This window comes from Coccinella septempunctata, chromosome 8 (genome assembly GCF_907165205.1).
Source record: "Coccinella septempunctata chromosome 8, icCocSept1.1, whole genome shotgun sequence".
Lineage (NCBI taxonomy): Eukaryota > Metazoa > Arthropoda > Insecta > Coleoptera > Coccinellidae > Coccinella > Coccinella septempunctata.
Genome location: NC_058196.1, coordinates 24,893,634 through 24,916,846, shown reverse-complemented (window position 1 = coordinate 24,916,846; position 23,213 = coordinate 24,893,634). Strand labels below are relative to the sequence as shown.

At 37.0% G+C, this 23,213-nt stretch overlaps 1 protein-coding gene across 2 annotated transcripts in view; it reads right to left on the bottom strand.

The window, feature by feature from the left end:
• LOC123319447 (dopamine receptor 2) overlaps positions 1 to 23,213 on the bottom strand; it is a 150,311-nt gene that overhangs the window by 36,239 nt on the left and 90,859 nt on the right. The gene's annotated exons all lie outside the window — the stretch shown is intronic.

The window sequence follows — 23,213 nt, the reverse complement described above, 5'->3', positions numbered from 1 at the left end:
ATTGCTCACTCTTTAAATTCGTATTAGCATTAAACATTCCTCGGCGAGAGAGGATGATTTTTTCATTTCAGCAATAACGACGTCCTCTTGAGCGCTTGGTGTTCTTCATGCAATATGACAATGTTTAAAATAACTCTGTTCGCATGAAAACGTCCAGTATTGTACAGTAAGAAGTTACAATAATTTGAGATAAAAAAAATATATAAAGAAATGAATTAATGATAAAACCTTAACAGGGAAGCAGTGAATATATTAATAAATGTTAATTCAAATGTATACCACCCGCTGATATGAATATTAACAAGTGTTACGATCTGAATTGAACTAGCCAATTTGCCATCGTCAGGACAACTAAAGGGAAAACGTTCCACCGAAGAAGATCAGATGCTGACCATGGCTTCGGACTCTCGGACTCATTTGATCTCTTCCGGGCAACACAACTCCTTTTCCGATGTAAAACGTTTTTTTTTTTTGTGTGTAGCAGGGGGAAAATCTGCAAGTCAGACGAACCACCCTCTCCTGAGGGAGAACAAGTGTGGGGATTCTCACTCTCCTGAGCTCGAGACCCACTAAAAACCCTTAACTGCTTCTTTAATATTGGTTCCGGGCATTTGCCTATAAACTGTTAATCTCTTAGTCGGTTTTCTTCTAGCACACTATCGTGCTGGGATTTATGTGTTCATCCTCTATTGGATAACACCCTATTGGATTTTTCAAGAAGTTTCTGGTCTTATTTTAATCTCTTTTTAATTGATCTCTTGGTCTCCTTCGGTAAATTCGCATTCTCCTTTTGTCTTCCTCTGGGTCGTAGTCCACTAGTCTCCTGAGTTCTTGATTCGAAAGGTTTTTCGCTGTTTCGAATAATTTCTCTGCTTTTCTGTTCATGAATTCCGTTATGGTTTCCCATTTAAGGTCCCTATAAAACTGTCTATTCCTGACAAACCAAGGTGCATCTATTGCACATCGTAGCAGCTTGTTTTCAGTGGCCTGAATTCTTTTGATGTGGCTCTTTGCCGCGAAACCCCAGGCAACTGAACCATAAGTCAGTTGAGGCCTAGCAACGGCTTTGATTATCTTCAATTTTGTCTCTTTCGACATGTGGCTTCTTCTTCCTATTAGAGGGTAGAGTCTATTCATCGCTGCTTTCGTTTTGTCGATTGCTTGTTTGATATGACTTCTTCAAGTAAGTCCTTTGTCAAGCGTTATTCCTAAATATTTGGTTTCATTTTTCCAGTCGATTTCTTCGCGGTCAACTTCTAGATTCGTTGTGGGTCGCAGTCTTCTCTTCTGTAGTAATATTGCTTGGCTCTTTTGTCCATTGAGCTTGATTTTCCACTTTATGCACCAGTCTTCTGTTTCTTGTAGAACTCGTTCTATTACTACTGGCGGTGTCGAGTTGCTATGCCTGTGTCGTTAGCATGGTTCTTGGATTCTTCAGAATATCGTGAATGTATATGTTGTATAGAAGTGGCCCAAGTACTGACCCTTGGGGTACTCCAGCCTCTATATCTCTTGTTGTGGAGCATTCTCCCTCCACTTTCACGTAAAATATTCTATTTTTGAGATAATTCCGGATCAACTTGCATATTTTGATCGAATATCCTCATCTTATATATTAATCCTTCATGCCATACTCTGTCGAATGCTCTGGCGACGTCTAGTGAAACAATACCTGTAGCTTGTTTATTTTGAAATCCCTCTGTACTGTATTCTGTAAGCTGTAATTGTTGCTCTGTTGAATGCTCTCTTCTGAATCCGAACTGTTCTGGATCTGATGTAAAATGCTTGGAATTGACGGATTAAATACGGGTAGTAGTTTCTGAGTATTCTCGAGTAGTAGGTACTCGATCGCAATCATGGTCAGCATCTGCTCTTCTTCGATGGAACGCCTTCTATTTAGTTGTCCTGACGATGGCAAATTGGCTAGTTCAATTCAGATCGTAACAGTTGTAGATATTCATATCAGCGCGTGGTATGCATCTGAATAAATTTTTATTGAAGAAATATTGATCTTACTGATCCCATGAATTGGCACATCATCAAATAATTTCTTCTTCAAATTCCCAGCGACAGAACAATTCGTGTCCTGGCCTACATATTAGACGACTCTGCAACGATTCCTCTGAGCTAGATGTCCAGCACATTAACTTCCTTTGTTCTCAAATGAATAGCGCTGGTTGAATATACGGAAATTCCAGTTTCGTTCATTGTGTTGAATCACGTGAACAATTACGTTGTAATGCATTACAACGAATGAATTATCTCTCGGAATGCGACATACAACCATTACCTACGTTAACAGAGAATGGAAATGAAGAGGGAATCCAGTGAATCAGCTCTTCTTCTCATCAGCAACATTTTATTATAAAGGGGAAGTAATACCTACCTTCGTTCTACCAACAGCTTCAATTACGAAATGAGTATTGAATCGCCGATGACTCTGCGTTAAAAATTTTACTGAAATATTATGGTAAGATTTCGAAAAACAATCATGAAGTCAAAGCACTTGAGTGGAAAATATTTTATCAATTCTGTTATCCATCCTGTTCATTGGAGTTTGATTGATAATGGAAGAGAAGAAATTTTCGTGTCTGCTCCAAATTCTTTATCTAAAATTGCGACATATGTTTCGACCCTTACAAAATTAGGGCCATCTTCAGGCATCTGCAGACAAATACAAAGATGTAGAAAACAGTAATAAAATAAAAGATAGCAAGAGAAAAATACATGGAAAGAGAAAACAACAGTACAAAGACAAAACAGTAAATCAACATAATATATTGAGAGTCGAACTGTGAAAAGAACTTAAGGAAAAATAACTTACATGTTTAGAATTATAACCGAAACTATCTGTCAAGAAAAGATGAAAGCAAATATGTCACATTATCAGGAATCAACAAAGGTAAACAGATCGAGCAGAAAGAAGCGCAAAAACCACAGAAAAACACAGAAATGACTGGGTTCCATCTTTGTATTTGTCTGCAGATGCCTGAAGATGGCCCTAATTTTGTAAGGGTCGAAACATATGTCGCAATTTTAAATAAAAAATTTGGAGCAGACACGAAAATTTCTTCTTTTCCATTACCGAATATATTTTACTTGATGGAAAAAACAAAACAAGATCCAATGATGTCCTTTAACTTCACATTACATTAAGAATTTAATTACCTGATTTGCACAAGAATGAGTTATTTAACTACTACACGTGATTTAACTATAAAATAGCGTGAACTTATGGCTTACCTTCACATTCCTGAAGCTATCTTATAGCGAAACAAGTGTGGTGTTAAATCATCTGTATGGAAATTAGTCTATTCAGTTTTTATTTTCTTGAAGTTAAAATCCATCATCAGGTATTTTTCTCGACTATAGAGGTGTCTCAATGCTGTGGAATTTTTGACAATTTCTGAAACTGATGCCAGGCGTCTCTTGATTGACCTTGTAATTTATTTGTACTCGATTTGCGAAAATTCCTCATGGGTAGCCAGAAAAAACACCTACACTGCTTCAATTTCAGTGAAAAATTTTTGTCTCGATTAGACCAGATAGCAGTGAATACTAACCTAGCTATAAAATTCACTGTTTCCTGTGAGACGCCCAATTTAAATGAGAAATATCCTCCAGAGAGAAGTGATATTTGGAATTGCCCGATGTGGAATCAAATCCGGTTGAAGAAAACCCCTTTGAGATGGGGAAATCCTTCACTTTCCACTCGAAAATCAGGAATGGTTTATTGGCTGATGAATATTTAATCAGTTTGTTGATTCTCCACCGGGGAAAAAGTACCTGACCTTCCGACCTACCCGATCTAGGTACATGAATAATTTATCTTAGATAAATTAGTTCGAAAAATATGATCGCAGCAGGAAGAACCTTTTCCTCCAATTATTTCACATCGCCTTTGAAATATAAGGAAAATCAGGGGTTATGAGTGATTTATTCATGACTTATCAATTAGGTATGGTTATGCTACTGGTAAGTATTTGACAGAGGTAGAACTTTTGCATATTGAGATAATGGGCCATATGCATAAAGAAGTAGTAAATGCTTTCACTTCAGTTTATTGAAAGGAAATCATACATTTTATAAGCAACTGACAAAGATAGTATTATAGTAAAAGCAAATACTCTTATTTATGCATACGACTCAATGGTTCACTTTTTTCTCTACTTCCCCCTACTTTGCTGCAATAATGACAGTGCGTTTGTCTTGTGTGGATAGACAAGACATCAGTCTGAAGCGTCGATCTTGACACCTCGTTTGACCAACTGGCCTTCCTCTTGTATCTCCATCTTCTTATGTCTACACACGCCCCACACGAATTACAGTCATTGTAGTACAATTAACACGCCAATTTCGAGCAAGGACAAACAAACATCTCGACAACAGGGAGTAATCCAACCCCTGCCAAAGCTAACAAGAAGGGAATTTTCTACTTAGAAGGCATTTCTTCTACGAATTTTTTTATTAATCTAATGGAATGCAGTAGGAAACCTACGAATCAAATGATTATCCATTCTTATTTCACATTTATCCGATGATACTTCTACCCAATCGTTGTTGAATAAAGACTATTGGTATTTAGACTTCGATCTAGGCAAAAACCCCTGGAAAGAATCTACCTGAAAGTCAAATCTACTTGACAGGCAGATCTGCCTTGAAGGCAGCTTCGCTTTCATCTGTAACCAATCTGTAACTTTTCATAAACTCATGGACGTTTTTAGTGATCTCTAGCTCACAGGAATCCGTAACTATTTACGATGAGTAGTTCAAAAGTAACACTGTAAAGAAGATAGTTACAGGAACATTTCCAGAATTGCATTATTTACGAATCTTTCAATCGGACACTGTCAGATCGATCGCACGCTACAGATTTGTAACTAACAGATGAAAAGCAGAATACAACCATTAAAGCTGAATCAAATTCAAGGCTAACTCATCTAGAGATGAATATAGTGTCTTGATACGATTCATCTAAAAGGAGTTTCTGTCTAAGAGCGAATCCAACTACGAGAATGTATTGATATATAGTTAGCCTAGACCAGTTCCATGCATAAAAAAAAATTGCGTTACCATAGCAACGAACAATTACTCATTAGAATTGTCAGTGTGAAGTTTCATATCAAAAAAGTAAACCAGAGTTATGCAATGAATTAAAAAAAGATGTCTATCGAAAAATTGGAGTATCTAGCCATCATCAAGTACCTGTATTTAAAAGGGTTGAGAGGTAAGCAGATTTACGAAGATATGCTTAATACCCTTGGTGATCAATGTCCTTCGCATAAGACGATGAAAAATTGTACTGCAAGCTTCAAAAGAGGTAAATTTTCCATTGACGATGATGACCGATCGGGAAGGCCAGTTTCTGTGTCAGTCCCCGAAAATATCGATGTAGTTCGTGACATGATTTGATCAGACTATCGAATTGAGCTAAAACGGATATCTGAAGCACTGAATATTTCATACGAACGCGTTCATCATATAGTTCACGTCAATTTGGACATGAAAAAAATTGCTGCAAAATGGATGTAAATAATAGGTACATCTATCTGATGAACGGTTATACCTTATAAGCGAGTCTACTTAACATTCTAGTTTGACCCATAGGCTCTTAGGCAGATCTACTTAATTTACAGGCAAAAATACAATTGAAATTCAAATCTACTTAAAGGTACGTCTACCAGAAAACTGCAGCTAGCTTAAGGCCAATCCTTCTGAACATGAATCCACTATGAGACAAATCTATCTTCATTCGAACTTCCTTTAATGTGTTTCTATCTTAGGGTGAATCTACCTAGAGAAAAAATTACCTAATGAACGAATATAATTCTAGGAATCTACCTCATTGGAGAGTCTACCAAAGAAGGTCTATCTACTGAATAGGCGGATCAACCTTAAATGTCAATGTAGCTTCAGGCATAAAATCAAAATGAACCTCGGAAGCAAATGTACCCGCAAAACAAATTTTCTGGTTTTTTGATCTTTTTTAGTAATTTTTTGTGTTATATTCCATAACGTTGTAATTGTTAGGATCGGCAATGTCAAAAAACCCTACAAAGACAAGCACCATCAAATATTATAAAAGTAAAGTTCGGTATCATCTCTTCTGTGACTAAGAAGAAGTTCCAGTTGAATCAAACTTATCATTACCCTTCCCATTCGAAAACGCCTGGTATGCATATAATCTAATTACCACAGTTTGATTACTACACGGATGCTGCAATCTAGGGGTACTTAACAAAAACATGAACTATCACGAGGGACTCGCCAAATGGAACTGAACTGGTGGAATTGAACTCATGACGTCACAGCCAGTGCACTTATTGGACCATAAATCGGAGCTCTGTGGGTTTGCGGACAATTTATAGGGGTCATTTGGGCATTACAGCATAAAAAGAAATGCAAGATGAGAATTGGATGAAATGCTTTCAGTCGCAGCTACTATTGAGGAAGTTTTTCCATTAGGGTGAAACGCTTTGAATTTGATTGTTAGTTGGATTGATGAAGCATTGAGATGAAAAGTTTCCGCTTCAATTTTTGAGTAGGTATTGTATTTTTAGCTTCCTTAGGGGGCAAGTACATCTGGCAATAAGTTCGGCGTTGCCTTCACTGATTATTCTTCATGCCATTCCGAAAAGAAAGTTGATTTATTTTTCAGACATATCTGATAAGAAAACATTATTGAGTGTCTTCCATATTCCTTGCTTTATCCTTGAATAGCAGATGGCAAAGTATATAGAACGTAGGGGATGATGGATGAGGAGCTTTTCCGTTTGTTGATACGTATCGTATTTGAAATGTGAATTCTTTTCCCTGGAGAATTGTTCGGAGCGAAGGAACAATGTAAGTTAATGATATTTCGAGGGAATTCACCAATTCCTTTGGGTAAAATGGAGCTATCATTGGAGGTGTACACAAACTTCCAAACCATTTGCCTCAAAAATCCTTCAGGTTAAGGCAGATTTTAGTACAAGAAACTTCTTAGGCTTCGATTGATCTTGGAGTCTTCATTGGTAAAGTTTTTCCTTCAATTTCGATTGGAAAAATAAAAGGATTTATTTTTTTCAATTTATTTTTAGTTCCTCCTCAACTTACCCTTATAAATTCGAATTCTGTGTATGGTTTGAGGGTTACAAGATTTATAGTCTGCATTTGCTACTTTGATTCACTAGAGAGGCTTTCACAAGTTGGCATATCTTTTGTGAACAAATTTTTTGTTATTATTTTTTTTTTAGAAAATACGATTTTGCTCCAGAAAAGATAAATCCATAAATCGACTGTTTTTGAGTTATCCAGTAAGAACCGACTACCAAGGACTGTTTCTGAGGTTTGTAGCACCCTCTAGATTCTAGATCCTAAAGGATGTGGCTTTGCACTGCGACCTTAAGATCCACGGTGACAATTTAAACACTTGTCACGCCATTTGATCGCGACAAGGATGTTTTCAGAGGAAATGCCGGAATAGGTCAATTTTTATTCGGAGGGGGACATATTTTGAGCAGAATTGTAAGCCGAAATCTCCTCAACCCTAGGTGTAGGAGTCACTAAATTCTTAATAGGGAATAGGGGGTGAGATTTGCCTCAATTGAAAGATCACTTGTCCCTCTACATGAATACTGAATGAACGTTGAAGTAGTTACAGGAGGTGACAATTTGAAAACTTGCCAGGCCAATTATGTCTTGACAAGGATGTTTTCAAAGAAAAAGTAGGAACAGATCAATTTTTAAAGGGTAGGGGACATATTCATTCATTCATTCATTCATTCATTCATTCATTCATTCATTCATTGCTGTATCCCGTTACCGAAAATAAATCTACAAAAAGAAGAAAAAAAAATTGCAAACAGACTTGTAATTTCTTAGGGCTAGTTACGACTGTGTGCCCTCCTGTGACTGAAGAGACCCAACCGTGACCTGCAGATCCTTCCACAATTAGGGCATGGATGTCTGACGCTAGTTGTTCCCAGTTATGATTGGCATTAACTAATTTTAGGGATTGATGTAGTGTATCCTTAAACCGCTTATACTGGCCTCCTGGTTTCCGGGCTCCCTCAGTGAATTCGCCATATAGAGCTATTTTGGGGAGTCTTGTGTCTTGCATCCTCAGAATGTGGCCGCTCCATCTGAGTCGGGCCCTCGTTACTTGAGTCTCAATCGTTGTACAACTCGCCCGTTGCAAGACTTCTGCATTCGAAACTTTGTGGAACCATCTGATGTGCATTATCTGTCTTAGATGACGTTGCTGCGTTTGTTCAAGCTGTTTAATATGTCGCCTGTAGGGCGTCCAGCTTTCGCTTCCGTAAAGAAGCGTTGGGAGGACCACTGCTTTGTAAACAGCTGTCTTGGTCTTCAGATTGAGGTCGTGATTTCGAAACACTCTTTCCTTTAGCTTCCAGAATGCCCGTGATGCCGGGACATATTCACTGCGAAATTCTAAGCGGAAATCTCCTCAAACCTAGGTGTACGAGATATCACTTCTATCAATTCTTCATAGGGAATAGAGGGTGAGCTAAACCTCAATTGGAAGACAATATGTCCCTCTACATAATACTATTGTCTTCGAATTGAGATATAGCTCACCCTCTATTCCCTACCTAAGATTGAGGAGATTTTTGCTTACAATTCTGCTAGAAACATGTCCCCCTCCGAATAAAAATTGACCTGTTCCGACATTTTCTCTCTGCCTGGCAAGTTCTCAAATTGTCAGCCCCTGTAACTACTTCAAGGACTCAATGAAAATTTGCTAACCATAGTATCCATGTAGAGGGTCAAGTGATCCTTCAATTGAGGTATAGCTCACTCCCTATTTCCTATTGAGAATTTAGGGATGAAAGCTCCTAAACCTAGGGTTGAGGAGATTTTGGCTTGAAATTCTGCTCAAAATATGTCCCCCTACGAATAGAAATAGACCTGTTCCTGCATTTTCTCTGAAATCATCCTTGTCGTGACATAATTGGACTGGCAAGTTTTCAAATTGTCACCCTGTATATTGTTCCCCTGTGAAACCCTCAGTAAGTCCACTACATGTTTCTTTGGACCCTACTCCAGGTTGAATCCCTCAAGCAACGCTGCTCCTTGAACTGGCAGACAAACCATGAGTTCACTTCCGACTATTCTACAAATAATTTGAACTTCGCAGGGTCGAGCAGTTTCCTTCCGAGTTCCGCAAAGATTTCCTCGAATTTAGCGAAGTAAGCAGACTAACCCCGGGTATCTTTATATGCTAATTATTGAAATAGTCGAAGTGAGGGAGGATCAGACCGCTGTGGCCTTCAAATCTACGTTAATTTGTTCTAGCTTTGGGGACATTAGGCGAGCTCTGAAATTGAATCTGGATTAGCCAAGGGGCAGTGTGGTCGGTCTCCTGATAATTTGAGGAAAACTTGTCACTGAATGATGGCAATCCTTGGCAGAGTTCTCGGGGGGTAGGAGTATGAGTATACAGGGTGTATTTGAAGATGAGGCTTTTAATTCAACAGAAGGTAGAACTGATCAAAATGAAGCGTTTCAACAAAAATCACCTAAACAAAACTTTCAAAATGACAAAGTTGAAAAAAAAATTGAAAATGATTACTGAAATAGATCCTAATACGACCCTAGACTGTTTGTTAGCTGAATTATCACAAAGCAGTGGGAAAAAACTTATCTCCTGATTCGACCATGTGGTTCCGTTTAGGATATTGGCTCGTTCGATATTTACGTGGTGATGAAAATGGTAACTTAGGATTGTCGCATTGTTCTCATTATTTTTTATAATAGTATCTTAGACGATTTTATGAAATGGCTCATTTCGATACCAACTTACAGAAGAGACTTAGGACACGAGTGTAAAAAATAGAATAATACTTCAAAATCTCACCAAAAAATTCATCTGAATTATTCACGAACATTCCAACAATCGTCGTAAAAATGGGATGAAATGAGGAAATATCATAGCACTTTTTCAACATAACTAACATAAGCACTTTCAAGAAACTGCCTCGATTTTCTATATTTTTTTCACCCTAAATTGCACGATACAACAATTATAATTCTCTCAAAAGAGACCTGATGCATCTAATCCGATAAACTTGATACCGAACTATTCATTGTCCAGCCATATATTTATGTTTTGTTTCGTTATTGCGATGCCGGAGTCACCTTCCACAGTCCCGTACTTGAAATTCAATGAAATTTTGTCAAACTTCTAGGGGTTTTATCTCAGCCATCTTGGATATTTTATATAGACGATTTTTGGTTAAACGACTTATTTTGATGAGTTCTACGTTCTGTCGAAAAAAAGCCTGTATAGGTCTCAATATTAATCTGGTTTGAACATTGAAAGAAGGTATCAGAGATATTGAAAGTTTTGTCAAGCTATTTTTGTTGTTGAATACATGCTGAAATACAAGACAAGAGTCTAACTCTTGTACATATATCAAAAAAAGACTATTGAGATGAAATGATAAATTTTTCTTCTTTACCATTTTTTCCCTATCGGATTAAATAGAAAGATTTAGCCATATAGACATTCTGAGTATTGTATGGGATTTCCAGACAGATAATACAGGAATTAATTGAATATTCAGTGGAATATTCTGTTGTTTTCAGTCATATTTACGTGAACACTGAAAACAGCAACATTGGGTACATGAAATAACAACGTTAGGTCAATGTTTTACTGGTGTGCAGTGGGTTGAACCGCATATTTTGACCTTTTCCAAAAAAGTTTCCACACACACTCTTCGAACAAGCCTATTTATTCAGTTTCAACCTAGAAATCTTCTCAATACCTCATAGAAAGAATATTTGGATTTTGTTAAGGATAACAAACTCGACACAATCCACTTTCTCCAATTTCTACATAAATTTGATAAAAAAAATATGGAATGGACTCATCTTATTGTTCCTCTGAAATGCGATCACGGTTCAACTATTTCAGGGACACCATTTATTATATTTTCATTCGTTTTTATTTGACCGAGTTGACCTAATATAAAATTCGAAGGGACATTTATGTGCATAGAATTGCTAAATTCATATCTTTGGATTCTTCTTCGTTCTTCTGTGTTCGCAAACAGTGATTTTATCTGTGGAGAAACAGTTATTTATTCGGGATGTTGATATCAGTTCACCACCGCTATCACCGACAATGGTCCCGCATACCGAATTGCTCAATTATGCATAATTTACGGACGCTGTTATATATCCCAAGTAATTGCTATATCACATCTTCCTTTGTATGCTATGAAGTACCGCTTGCTGATTCCAGGCAGTTAGGCAAACTGCGGAATCACAGCAATAGGTCGAAGGCAAACATAAGTGGCGTAATGAGACCATCCTATCGCCGTTTGAACAAGAGATTTAACTCTATTTATGGTATCGATTCATAAGCTGTGAGCTTAATCCGGTATTTGATCAATGGATTTCCTATGTCGAACTCGCTTTCTCAATGATTAACTGTTTGAAATAATATAGTACACCAGTTTTTTTTTTTGGAAATTTGAAATGGCGTCGAAATATTTCAGCTGGTGGACTCACAAACCTCCGAATATCTATTGATCTTATAATAATGGGAATTTACTCAACTAGTTGAAGTAGTGAAGGGAATTTTTGGCCTTTGAACAGAATATCTAACACCTAACGTTCTTTATTGGCTGACTCGTATAATATTATTGTTGAATTTGTAGTTTTCTTTTACGCTAACTAGCACTACTTCATTCTTATTCTGTTCTATTTAGGCCCGGTACTTTCACGTGCGAATAAATAAATTTATTCGCATTTATTAAGTCTTATTCGTAAGATTAGTAAAAATGCAAATAAATCATTGAAACTTAATTAAAAGAGTTTATTTGTCATAGATCGAATGTCGGTACGTCATTATTGGTTGAATAAAATTTATTCGAAAGTGAAAGTACCGGGCCTTATTCCAAGATCAATCTTACCTCGATTTGTTCGCATATACTGGGTGATTATTGTATTGTATTGAAAGTGGTCTCCGTCACCTCCCTGAAGACGACACGACACTTGAAGACCGAAACGTTTAACCCAACGAGATGTAGAGACACCCAATAATCGTACAACTATATCAGAAAAAGGTTTAAAGCTTTTCGCACTAATAATTATTTTCTCACTTAGGACAATAAGTTTGTTAGGAAATCTTATCGTATTTATGTTACTTTTAAACAAGCGTAGCAGTAGGTCGAGGCTTTTATGGAGTGACTACGACTTTATAATCATTCAGATTTTTTGTTACTAGCGGACTAAAAAGAAGTAGTCCCTGTTATATAGTGTAGGAGGAAATCCAGTGATGTGTCCACTATCTTTTCATTTTCACAACCATAAGACATCAGGAATATCTGATAATGTCGAGATAGATTTAAATACTTCATCTATGTACTTCATGTGATGAGTTAAATAAAATCAGTGACAACGCTTAGAAGTATAGTAGCGATAAAACTACTGCACAAAGTCACAATAGATTCACATCACATCACAATTTTCATCAAAAAATTATAGAAAATGTATTTGAGAGAAAAGGTTAAGGATAAGACGTAAGCTTTAGCGTTACAACAGCATGAAGAGGTTGTCGTACAGCATTCTATTAAGTTCATGAGGCAGAACATGTATCAGATTGAATTATATTACTCAACTTCTGTTGAAAATAATCAACATTGCAGTTTTTTATTATCAATTCGTTAATTGCTGATGAAATGTTCGGCAATTTTCATAAACAGTCCGTGAGTGTCATCATTCGATGACCGTCTCACGCTGATGAGGTTTAGGAAGTCCGAAACAGTTTATGATTATTTATTATGAAAACCAGCAAAATTGGTATAATGTCGCTAGTGAAGGCTGCGTTACATCGGATATTTCATAGCATGTAGGTAAGTAACATTTTGGAAAAAGCCTTGCAGGTGCTTTTCAACAGGTGTTTATACGGAGGAAAAATACCTACCCAATAAGTGGCACTACTCCGAAGTAGTGATCCTCTTCAATAAAGATGATAATGTCGACAACTATCTCTGTTACCTAACCTCAATTCACACGTTTTAACATTTTCAACTTTTTAACCTGAACTTAAAAATAGTACTTTTCAGCTGGCCTGATGATGGTTTAGAATAGAAACCGAAATCGATAGCCGAAGAGTAAACTTAAAAAAGATTGTTTTATTACTACCTATCGATTTATGAAATGGTTTATTTCGACACCAACTGATAGAAAAAGACTCAGGACACAAGTGTTAAAAATAAAAGTTCAAAATCTCACCAATAAAATTCTTCCATATTACCTATTCACAAATTTTTTCATAACAATGCTCATCACAATCTTCTTGTTCTTTTTCGAACCCTCCAACAATCGTCATGAAAATTGGATGAATTAAGGTAACAATAACAGCACTTTGTCAACATAAGCATTTTCAATAAACTATTTTCACCCCAAATCGCACAATTTTCTCAAGTGACGCGATGCAACTAATCAGATAGACTCGGATGTACTGAACCATTAATTGTCCACAGCCTCGTACTTGGAATTTGATGAAATTTTGTCGAATTCCTAGGGGTTGCAGCCATCTTGTATACTTCATGTTTACAATTTTTGGTAGAATTAGTTATTCTGATGAATTTTCTGTCAAAAACGAACCTTACCTTTGAAAACACACTGTATTGAACCCGATCCGAGGTGGCGTTCATTTCCTGACCCGCTTGCAACATATTTTGCGTTCAAACAACCTGAGTCTGACTGAAGGGTATTCATTATCGGCAAATTGATTAATTATTTGAAGGAATCATTCGACCGTGCAGTGCCTAACGAACCGAACCTTCCAGATTCTCTTGTCCTCAATGAGCCTCGGAATATGTTTACCTACCCCGTGATATCCCCCAGATGTTGTTTGGGACAATTTCATCCCCACGAATAAAGTGAACATTCGATCACTGGTTTATTAGTAGAAGCCGGTAAGTATAACTGGTAGCAGGGCCCTATTGTTTATAGCGCGTTCAATTTGCCCTGGACAAACTTATGATGTTCGAAAGTGGAAGAGTCTGAAATTCCGTAAACTACGCGAACCACAATTATTAATCTACAGGTTTAGGGGGAGAAATGGAGCTAAATATTTAGGTATTACCCTAGACAAGGCACTGACTGGAAAAAGCCATATCAAGCAAGCCATTGACAACCCCATGGCAGTGATGGAAAATATTGTACATAATAAGAGCCTTTGCTAGGCCACAACTCACCTACGATACGACCTTGGTTTATCAGAAACAGATAGATTTATCGAGATTTGCATTAAGGACAACAAAGAAGCCATTCGAAACAGCGAAGGAGCATCCGAATCAAAATCTAAGAAGACTAGCGAACTCCTACCCGAGAGAAGACAGAGAAAGAATGATTAGTTACAGAAGAATACCGATAGATCCATTGAGGAGGGACCACATGCCTGGAGACCAAGAACAAGCAAGTTAGGTTTACCTCACTCTGTAACAGCAAGCACGAACTCACGAGAGTGAGGCTCGTCTTTCTGAAGATGTGAGGTTGTGAATATACATAGATTACAGTCCTAACAATATTAAAATCAATTCTGACAAATGCAAAAGCCAACATTCCCAATCCCTAATGGAATGCTGTTAATTCCAAATGATTTATTGCTCATATTCTCAATACTTTTCCCTGAACGATCACAAGAGTTCATTATTCGAAATAACGAAACGAAAAAAATCCACGAAATATTCCAGACAATGAGGAAAAGTTCTAATCTAGAAACTCAAGTGAGCTTCCTTTCAATGAACGTGGCTGCACTCCGCAACTGGAAAAAAAACAGACAGTTTTGATTAAAACTCCCACCTCCTTTATCCCCAACGATTTTTGTGTCATTTTAATGAAGGAAGCCGATCCGCAGCGGTTTGAATGTCTTTCACGGCTCAGATTATCCTTCTCGTTTTTACTTTCAAATTAGTTTCTAATTAAAGTTCAGCGATTCGTTCGGCACGATACGATTTGTGGCGGTGCATTTAGGGTGATCACGGAAGTGGGGAAGGTTTAGAACAATGCATATTTCGATAATGAGAAACTCGAAGAAACAGTCTCAGTTACGTTTATTTTATTTTTTCAATTTGAAGATACAGCTCTACAAAATTGTGGTTAATTCTTTTTCTATGCATCTTATAATATACTCAGCAACTGCAGGAAGACTGAGAGAAATAGGTTCATCTAATACTTGTTCAGAAAAATGAATATTTTTTTTTTAGATCCTCATTATGTGAATATGAAATTCACATAAAAACTTCCTCGAATATATGCTCTACAATGATGTAAAATATGCATCAAAATCGGGAGTTATGTGAAGACAAACAAACAAACATATGGACTTTCACATTACTATTTTTGAAATGTTTGATTTTTTTTCTCTTTTTCTATGTTATCTTCTGAAGTATCATTTCTTTTCATTTTGTATGAGATTTGTATTTTTAATAATAATAATAATTACTAATAGTTTTAAGGATATGAAGAGTATGGTGAAACAATTTTCGAGGTTTTTAATTCATTTCGAAACAAACAACTCTTGAAATGCGTCAGTCAAAGAAAATAATATTTGACCTTTTACGGATATCAGATTTTATCGAGAGAAAAGAAAGAAGGGAGATGGTCAGTTTTTTTTTTATTCTGTAAAATTATGCCAAAGATTTGAGATTTTTTCGATGGACTTGTTGATTTTCACAGGAACACTAGTAAGCATAGGTCATAATGACGTTATTTGATTCCGTTGGAATGGTTTGTATGGGAAATGGTAAAAAGACAGAAAGCCGCTTCAGCTTATGGTCAACCTAACAATCAGTAAAACAACTTTAGAGTGACAACAATAAAACAGAAGATAGTACAATCACAATCTGAAATCTGACAGTCTAACATTTCACATAATAAAGAATAATTTACAGTTTTTGGATTTTGTGCAGTCAGCATTGATTTCTCGAATATATAAACAATCACAATTACAACATATGAGTACTAAAAGAGTCGAATATCTATATGCCATACAACAAATTCAATTAGAAATAAATAAGCTGAACTTGCAACAAAACAACTTAGAAATATAGAAACTTTCAATTAAATTGAATTCCTACCAATCTAAAATATGCTATAATAAGAAGAGTTGCTGAAAGTGCTAAATATCAAATACCTAATTATAACACAAAAAGTGTAAAGGAGTTCCATTAGAAAGAAGGGGCCAATTCCTTAGAATTGGACGAATATGCGTGGGAATCCCAATTGCTCGCGAATCGACTAACGGGGTCACTTTCTTTAGACTGACTATCTAAAGCAACTCGAACTGGGGTTCAACCGAAGAACATGAAGCGTAATCTAGTAATCCTAGATTATCCAGTTATAGCTTGGTCGGGTGAAGCGCCAAGAGATCCGATAAAAGTCATTGGTTCCGTTGGCTAGAGGCAATGGCGTGGCTTAGGGGTGGAATACAATGAGGGAAGGAATCGTAAGAAAGTTTCGCTTTCACTGAAGTTTCAACTGTGGCACTTCTGAAGTTATGATAATGACTGCGGTGTGGGTGTTCTGTCAGACTAACACGGAAAATTCATATCTGTTATGTACTAGCTGACCCAGGAAAAGTTGTCCTGCTACAGCGAGGGTATATTTAGTAATTGGAAGTGAAATGAGAAATTAAATTCAATTAGAATAGTATGAAAAGTGACATTGCTGAGCCTCTTGAAACTAGTTTAGTTCCAAGAGTTTAATTTCAGGTGTGTTATCTCTTATCGATACAAAGAAACGGTCGTTATCTGCGATCCAGGTTGTTTTATGCTGAATTCATCAATCTAAGGGTGTTATTGTGGACGGAAAAACAACGCCGAATGTAGAAAGACACTTTTTCTTTGTTTTGAAGTATAACGGCCAATTACTGATGGAAATTTCAATTTTTCAAGAATTCTGGAAAAAATATCTAAAATGAACTGATATTCTACGGAATATCTAAATTAAAACTGAATCTCCATGAGACGTGGTTGCATTGTTCCATCTGAAAAATTCGAGGAAACGGATATCTAAAACGAGACTTGAATTTTATTGCAAAAACAAAAACAAAGTATCGTTACATCCCCCTCCTTCGAAAAAATTGCAATTTGAATTTATGAGGTGGTTAATTAATTAATCTTCAAAAAAAAAAGAATTTATCAACAGATAGATCTATTGTCTGTTGCATAAACAAATAAAGTTTATGGTTATGTCAACACACTGAACACAGGGACAGGCTACATACAATTGGCCGCGGGAAAAGCAAGGAATTTGAGATTAATGCATCACCGAGTGCTTCACCCATTCTAGGGCGACTTACTTATTGTCCTTGCGATTTACTAATCTGTAGAAAAATGCTTGCACAGATTGATTTCAATTTCAAGTTACGCAACCCCTCAGAGAAGTTTCTCTTATACCCTCTATGAGGGGTGGAAAATGATTTAGGTTTTCAAATGGCAACCACAACTTTTTGTGTCAGAAATGTGTGGAGTATTTGATCTTTGACGGGGTTTCCATCAATCAATACTACATTTCTCTACAAAATATAAAATACCCAAAATATGAATTTTGTGAGTTACTTTTTATTCAGTCATCTATCAGCAGTGTTGAGGACATCTATAAGAGTTACTCATTGAAACATTTAGAGCATCTACCGAACACCATGATTTCCGAAAAGTAATACGACGAACGCCACTGCTTCCGAAGGATCGCTAACGCGCCCGACGGCAAGGCTTTAACGCAGATTGCGCCCGCTTGTCCTTTGTTTCAATCTCGCAGGGTGCGATATTCAAAACATTCATCTTGAAGAGCTTCACGTCGGTCTTTTTTGCGATCATCCCCCTCATGGCCCGGAGACAAATTAAACACGAGACGCGCGACCCGTCGCCCAGTGCGGCCTAGAAAAATGTCCGAGGGCCAAATGCGAGGCTTCCCTGATTTATAAGGCACCGGCAGGGATGTGGTGTTTTAATTCCGGGCGTCTTTTATGGCCCACATGAAAAATGGCGCTTCGTGTTTCGGAAAGCTGATGGAGTAAGATTTCCGGAGTATATGCGTGTAGGAAGATCGTAAAGTGGGATGGTTTGGGGTATTGCGTTTTTTTATTCGGATGATCGCGTTGGTTCAGATCAGTGTTAAGCGAACGTTTACCATGTTGAGAAACACCAAGTAGGTGGCAAACCAAAGATCAGTTTTTTCGAATTTGCATTCGTTCTTTGTTTCACTTTCTTCCGCAAGGTTTCAGCGAACTTAGGTCGACTTCTTCAGTCTGCAAATAATATTTTTATTGATGCACGACTTTTACACGACAACATCATTACCCAGTTGCAAAAAACCGTTTAAATTTAATGCTCCATTTACATTTTAATCCTTTCTCAATTTTAATGGGGCATTAAATCTTAATGGAAGTTCCTGAATCTTGACCTTAGTCTACTTGAGGCAGGGTTGTATCGTATTTGAATAACTTGTCATTAAAATATTATGCAATTGAAATACAATTGTATATTTTTGGCGTTTTCAGTACTTACATAGAGAGAATGGGACCATAGAATGTTGAAAAGAAGGGAAAAAACAAACATGTGGCGCTAAGAATCAATCTCGTCCCTGGCACCAGGTCAAGAGTAAGAGAAAAAAGTTTAAGAAAGATTTTTGACGTTTCTCAACAAAGGAAAATAGTAAGTTATGATCTTTCTTTGAAGAATGTAACTGAAATCAGAGGTATCTGTTGTAAGAGGTGTAAGTGGTTTGGAATCACAACCACAGGTGGGGGTGTGGATTAAAAAGAACAAAAAAGTTATATATACGGAAAAACATTAAAAAAAATATATACAAAACGATTACATCAATAAACGAAAAAAAAATACGATATTCAGTTCAAATATAATAGTAGTATGAGTGTTTTTTGGATAAATTGCGTGAACCATTTATTCACTCATCATCAGGGGCGAATTTTCTACAACATCACGTACAAGCGGAGACTTCCTGAGCCGGAGCTTCTGTGATATCATCTATTTGTTCATGCATTTTGCTCTATTTTCATTTAAATTGTAAATAATTTATGGTGAATAAATATTATTATTATTATTATTAATCAATTACTCTTTTCTCAACTCAAAACTGATTTCCAGTTATTATTCTGACTGCTGAAATAAGTAAGATAACCTCGAAATAAGAAAAAAAGACATACATAACCTCAAGTAACCTCATTAGGTGAAATCAACATATGTATATTGTAATTGACGTAAGAATATTCAACCAATAACCTCCAATCAAAATCAGCGTCCCTTAACAAATGCAATACAAACGTATCATACATGTGTATGTGTTTATTGGGGACAAGCTGACCCGACAAACGTTATTCTGCCAGAGTGAGCAGGACATTGACCAATATAATTAGATTCATTATCACGGTCCCTTTCTTAGGTATTAGTTCTTAGTATTGCTATATGAACTCAATCTCAGTAATTGGAAGTTAAAAGAGAGATAAAAATTAAGTATAAATAAGAAGGTGAGTATATAGAAAGTGATGTTATTCAGTTTTTAATTCAAAATAGGAGCGCATAGCCCGTAGAGAGATAAAATAAAGAGTTGAGAATGTGGAGAAGTATTTTTCTTATAAAGGTCAGTCGACCGAATCCTCTGGGAAATGCCCCTGAAAAACTTCGATTTGTGAAAGAAACTCCTTGATTACGGAAGGAATTTCAATTCCGAACCAATGAATAAATCAGCTTGTCAAAAAATTGGAGAAAATCGGAAAAACGAAAGACTGATTTAATAGTACATCTGTATCGTGAATTTCCCACCGTAAGCCCGTCCTGCAGAGGAAATGTAATTCACCAGGGATATAACACTCATATTCCCTCCGAGCAGTCCCCAACTCAATTAAAATTGATGTTTTTTTCTGAAAAGAATATCTGATTTTTCTTCACCCCGGGATTTAGCCTGGTATCACTGCCGCCCTTGGGGTCGTTGTTCAATTCGTCGGGGCATTAGTGTTAAATCTAAAGGTTCTTCGTGGGGAAAATTTGTTTAACGTAACGGCACCCTAGGCTTTCGAACAGTAGAGCCGCCGTCTTATATGCCGCGAAGGGGGATGCTGTGCGTAGAAAAATCTCGTTGAAATAATGGAAATTTTGTAATTCTCCCCCCAGTAATGACCGAGAGTGATGGAGCCCCGATTAGAGCCAGTATTTTTCGTGAAACTGAATGAAAAATTCTGAAATGGATCGAGGGTTGAAGTGAGGTAATAATTATTCTGAGAATGAACATAGAAACCTTTCTTGATGCAGGAACAATGTAATGCAATAAGGGAAAATATATCAGAATTGAGAGAAATCTTAATTCTTCATTATTCCTAGAAGGTAGAGCTCAACGGAATATACATACTCTATGAGTATTATTAGTTGAATTATCATTTAAAAACTCAGTGAATACCGTATCATAAATTGAGGAGATCCTTAAGGTCTAGACCATTTTGTCGAGCTGATTGTAATCTATGAGGATAATTTCTTTATCGTTGCTTAGTGTGGCCGGTAAAATTTTCTCGAAGATTATGGCTAATCATCTGATTCCACTCTTAGAAAAGCTATTATCTGAATCCCAGTGCGGCTTTCGACCCAATCCAGGTACGGTGGACCTAAATTTTACACTGCGACAGCTGCAAGATAAGGCCCGTGAACAACACTCAAAGATCTATACAGCCTATATCGATTTGAGTAAGGCTTTCGAATCGGTGAATCTGAGAGCGCTATGGAAAATCATGGGACAACTTGGAGTACCCTATAAATTCTTAGCAGTAGATATATAAAAGCCTTCATACCAACAACACCGCTAGAATGCATTATAATGGCTCTACAACCGACCATTTCTTAACCAACTCTAGAAAAAAACAAGGCTGCGTGTTAGCATCTTTACTGTTCAATATTTTCGCCATAGCTATCTCGATAATTGCTGACATGAGTATGCCTGTAAGAGGTGTTGGATTGAGATTCAGATTCAATGGAGGCCTGTTTAACAGCAAACTTTACAAAGTTCATCACGGTACTTCAATATGCAGACGACTGCTCACTTATCGCTAGCAGCTCAGAGGATCTTCAGATAATGTTGGATACCTATAAACAAAATACGAAGCTTTAGGCCTTCGATTCAATATTGACAAAACCAAAATCCAGGTAAGTCCGCCAGAAAGCCTTCAAACAGATATCAGCCTAGAGGATGAAACTCTAGAACAGATCTAGAAGTTCAAATACTTGGGAAGATTCATAAATACTAGGGCTAACCTAGACACGGAAATACACAACCGTATCAATTCATCATCAACTGCATTCTGGAAGCTAAAGGACAGAGTGTTTCAAAATCACGACCTCAATCTGAAGACCAAGACAGCTGTTTACAAAGCAGTGGTCCTCCCAACGCATTTTGAACAGCTTTAACAAATGCAACAACGTAATCTAAGGCGAATAATGCACATCAGATGGTTCTACAAAGTTTCAAATGCAGAAGTCTTGCCACGCGCGAGTTGTATAACAATTGAGACTCAAGTAACGAGGTCCCGACTCAGATGGAGCGGCCATTCTGAGGATGCAACAAGACTCCCCAAAATAGCTCTGTATGGCTAACTCACAGAGGGAGCTTGGAAACCAGGAGGCCAGTATAAGCGGTTAAGGGATATACCTACTGCATCAATCCCTAAAATCAGTTAATGCCAATCATAACTGGGAACAACTAGCGTTAAACAGATCAAAGTGTAGGTCTTTGGTCCACCGTTATAATGGATATCGTCGAGATCAAAACCTGACAATTGGCGCCCAACGTGGGACAAAAATTTCCAATTTTATACTCTGTGACATGTATGTATATCGTAGTCGAAGTTCCAAAATTCTCTATTTTCATTTTATTGATGAAGACAGTTTTAACTAAAATTTGTCATCATTTTTCTTCACTTATAGCTTATTGAATTGCTTGATTGTAATATGGTAAGATAATTTGTATGATCATTGATTTACAGACTTGTTTGTTAGAGTTCGTTTCGTATCAGTTGGTGTTTTTCAATTTAGTTAAAATCCACTATTTGTGAAGAGTCAAAATCAATAAAACACAGAATCACGAAAACATTTATAATAGGTACAGTATTGATTTCAGAATATAAAAGAATGACTCTAGGTAATGGCACCCAATGTGTCAATTTTTGCCCCGCGTTGGGCGCCCAACGTTTGACGCCCAGTGGGATGTAGCAATCATTTATCAAGAACTTGTACTGAAGTTTCCATTGAATATCTTTCACAGTATATGTATATCGTTTCATGAAACTCTGCCCAAGAATTTTAGTAATAATTTATATGGTTCTACAGTCATCCATATAAAGTAACCTTGAAAATGTGATAAAACTAAAGGGCTGAGTTGCAATCTGATAATTGTATGTATATATTCCAACCACAATAAAGAAGCAATCCCCTGAGATAATTCGATAAATTTTCGAACTCAGACGGGGGTGGTTGGAAACGCAAAAGCGATAACAAAAACACGGATCTCAGCTACCTCCCAAAAACCATTTCAGCCCCCGCTGTCGTTCTGTGTTTCCTTTCAGCTCGAAAAATAACTTAATTTCATTGCGAGCGTTATCTAAATTCAAATCTGGTCAGATATCTCTGCCCGGGTGGAGACTTGGAGACGGAACTTTCCTGAGATATTTGAGGAATGACCAACTTCGGGTGGATTTCTGTCGTCCCATTGGAGAGGCTGGCAAAGCCGCCTCTCAGCGGTTTGAATTTTATTCTGTCCGTATCCCAGTTGACAGATTATTTGCGTCGAATTTTCTGGAGTGGCGGCGATCGTTGGAAAGCTAATAAAAGTTAATTCTGTTAGCAAATATGGCACGCATATATTGCGCATTCATCGGAGGAAATCATCCGTGAGTATTATTGTGAAATTTGAGAGAGCATGAAATATGCTAGAAGAAAATGTATAAACTCTGTGGTTATGCAAAATTTGTTCGATATTTGGTACTAGGAATTGGAAAATCATCGAATTAGGTTAATGATCCAGTGCAACACAAAGTAAGGAGAACTTGATTTGGTGTTTGGGGAAAAATATATCAACTCTTAACATGGAAGGTGAAGTTTTTCATTAGGTAGTTGGATGGATTATCCTCATCATGATTTGAAGCAACCTAAAAATTGAAATTCTTGTAGCTGTATGGAATATAATCC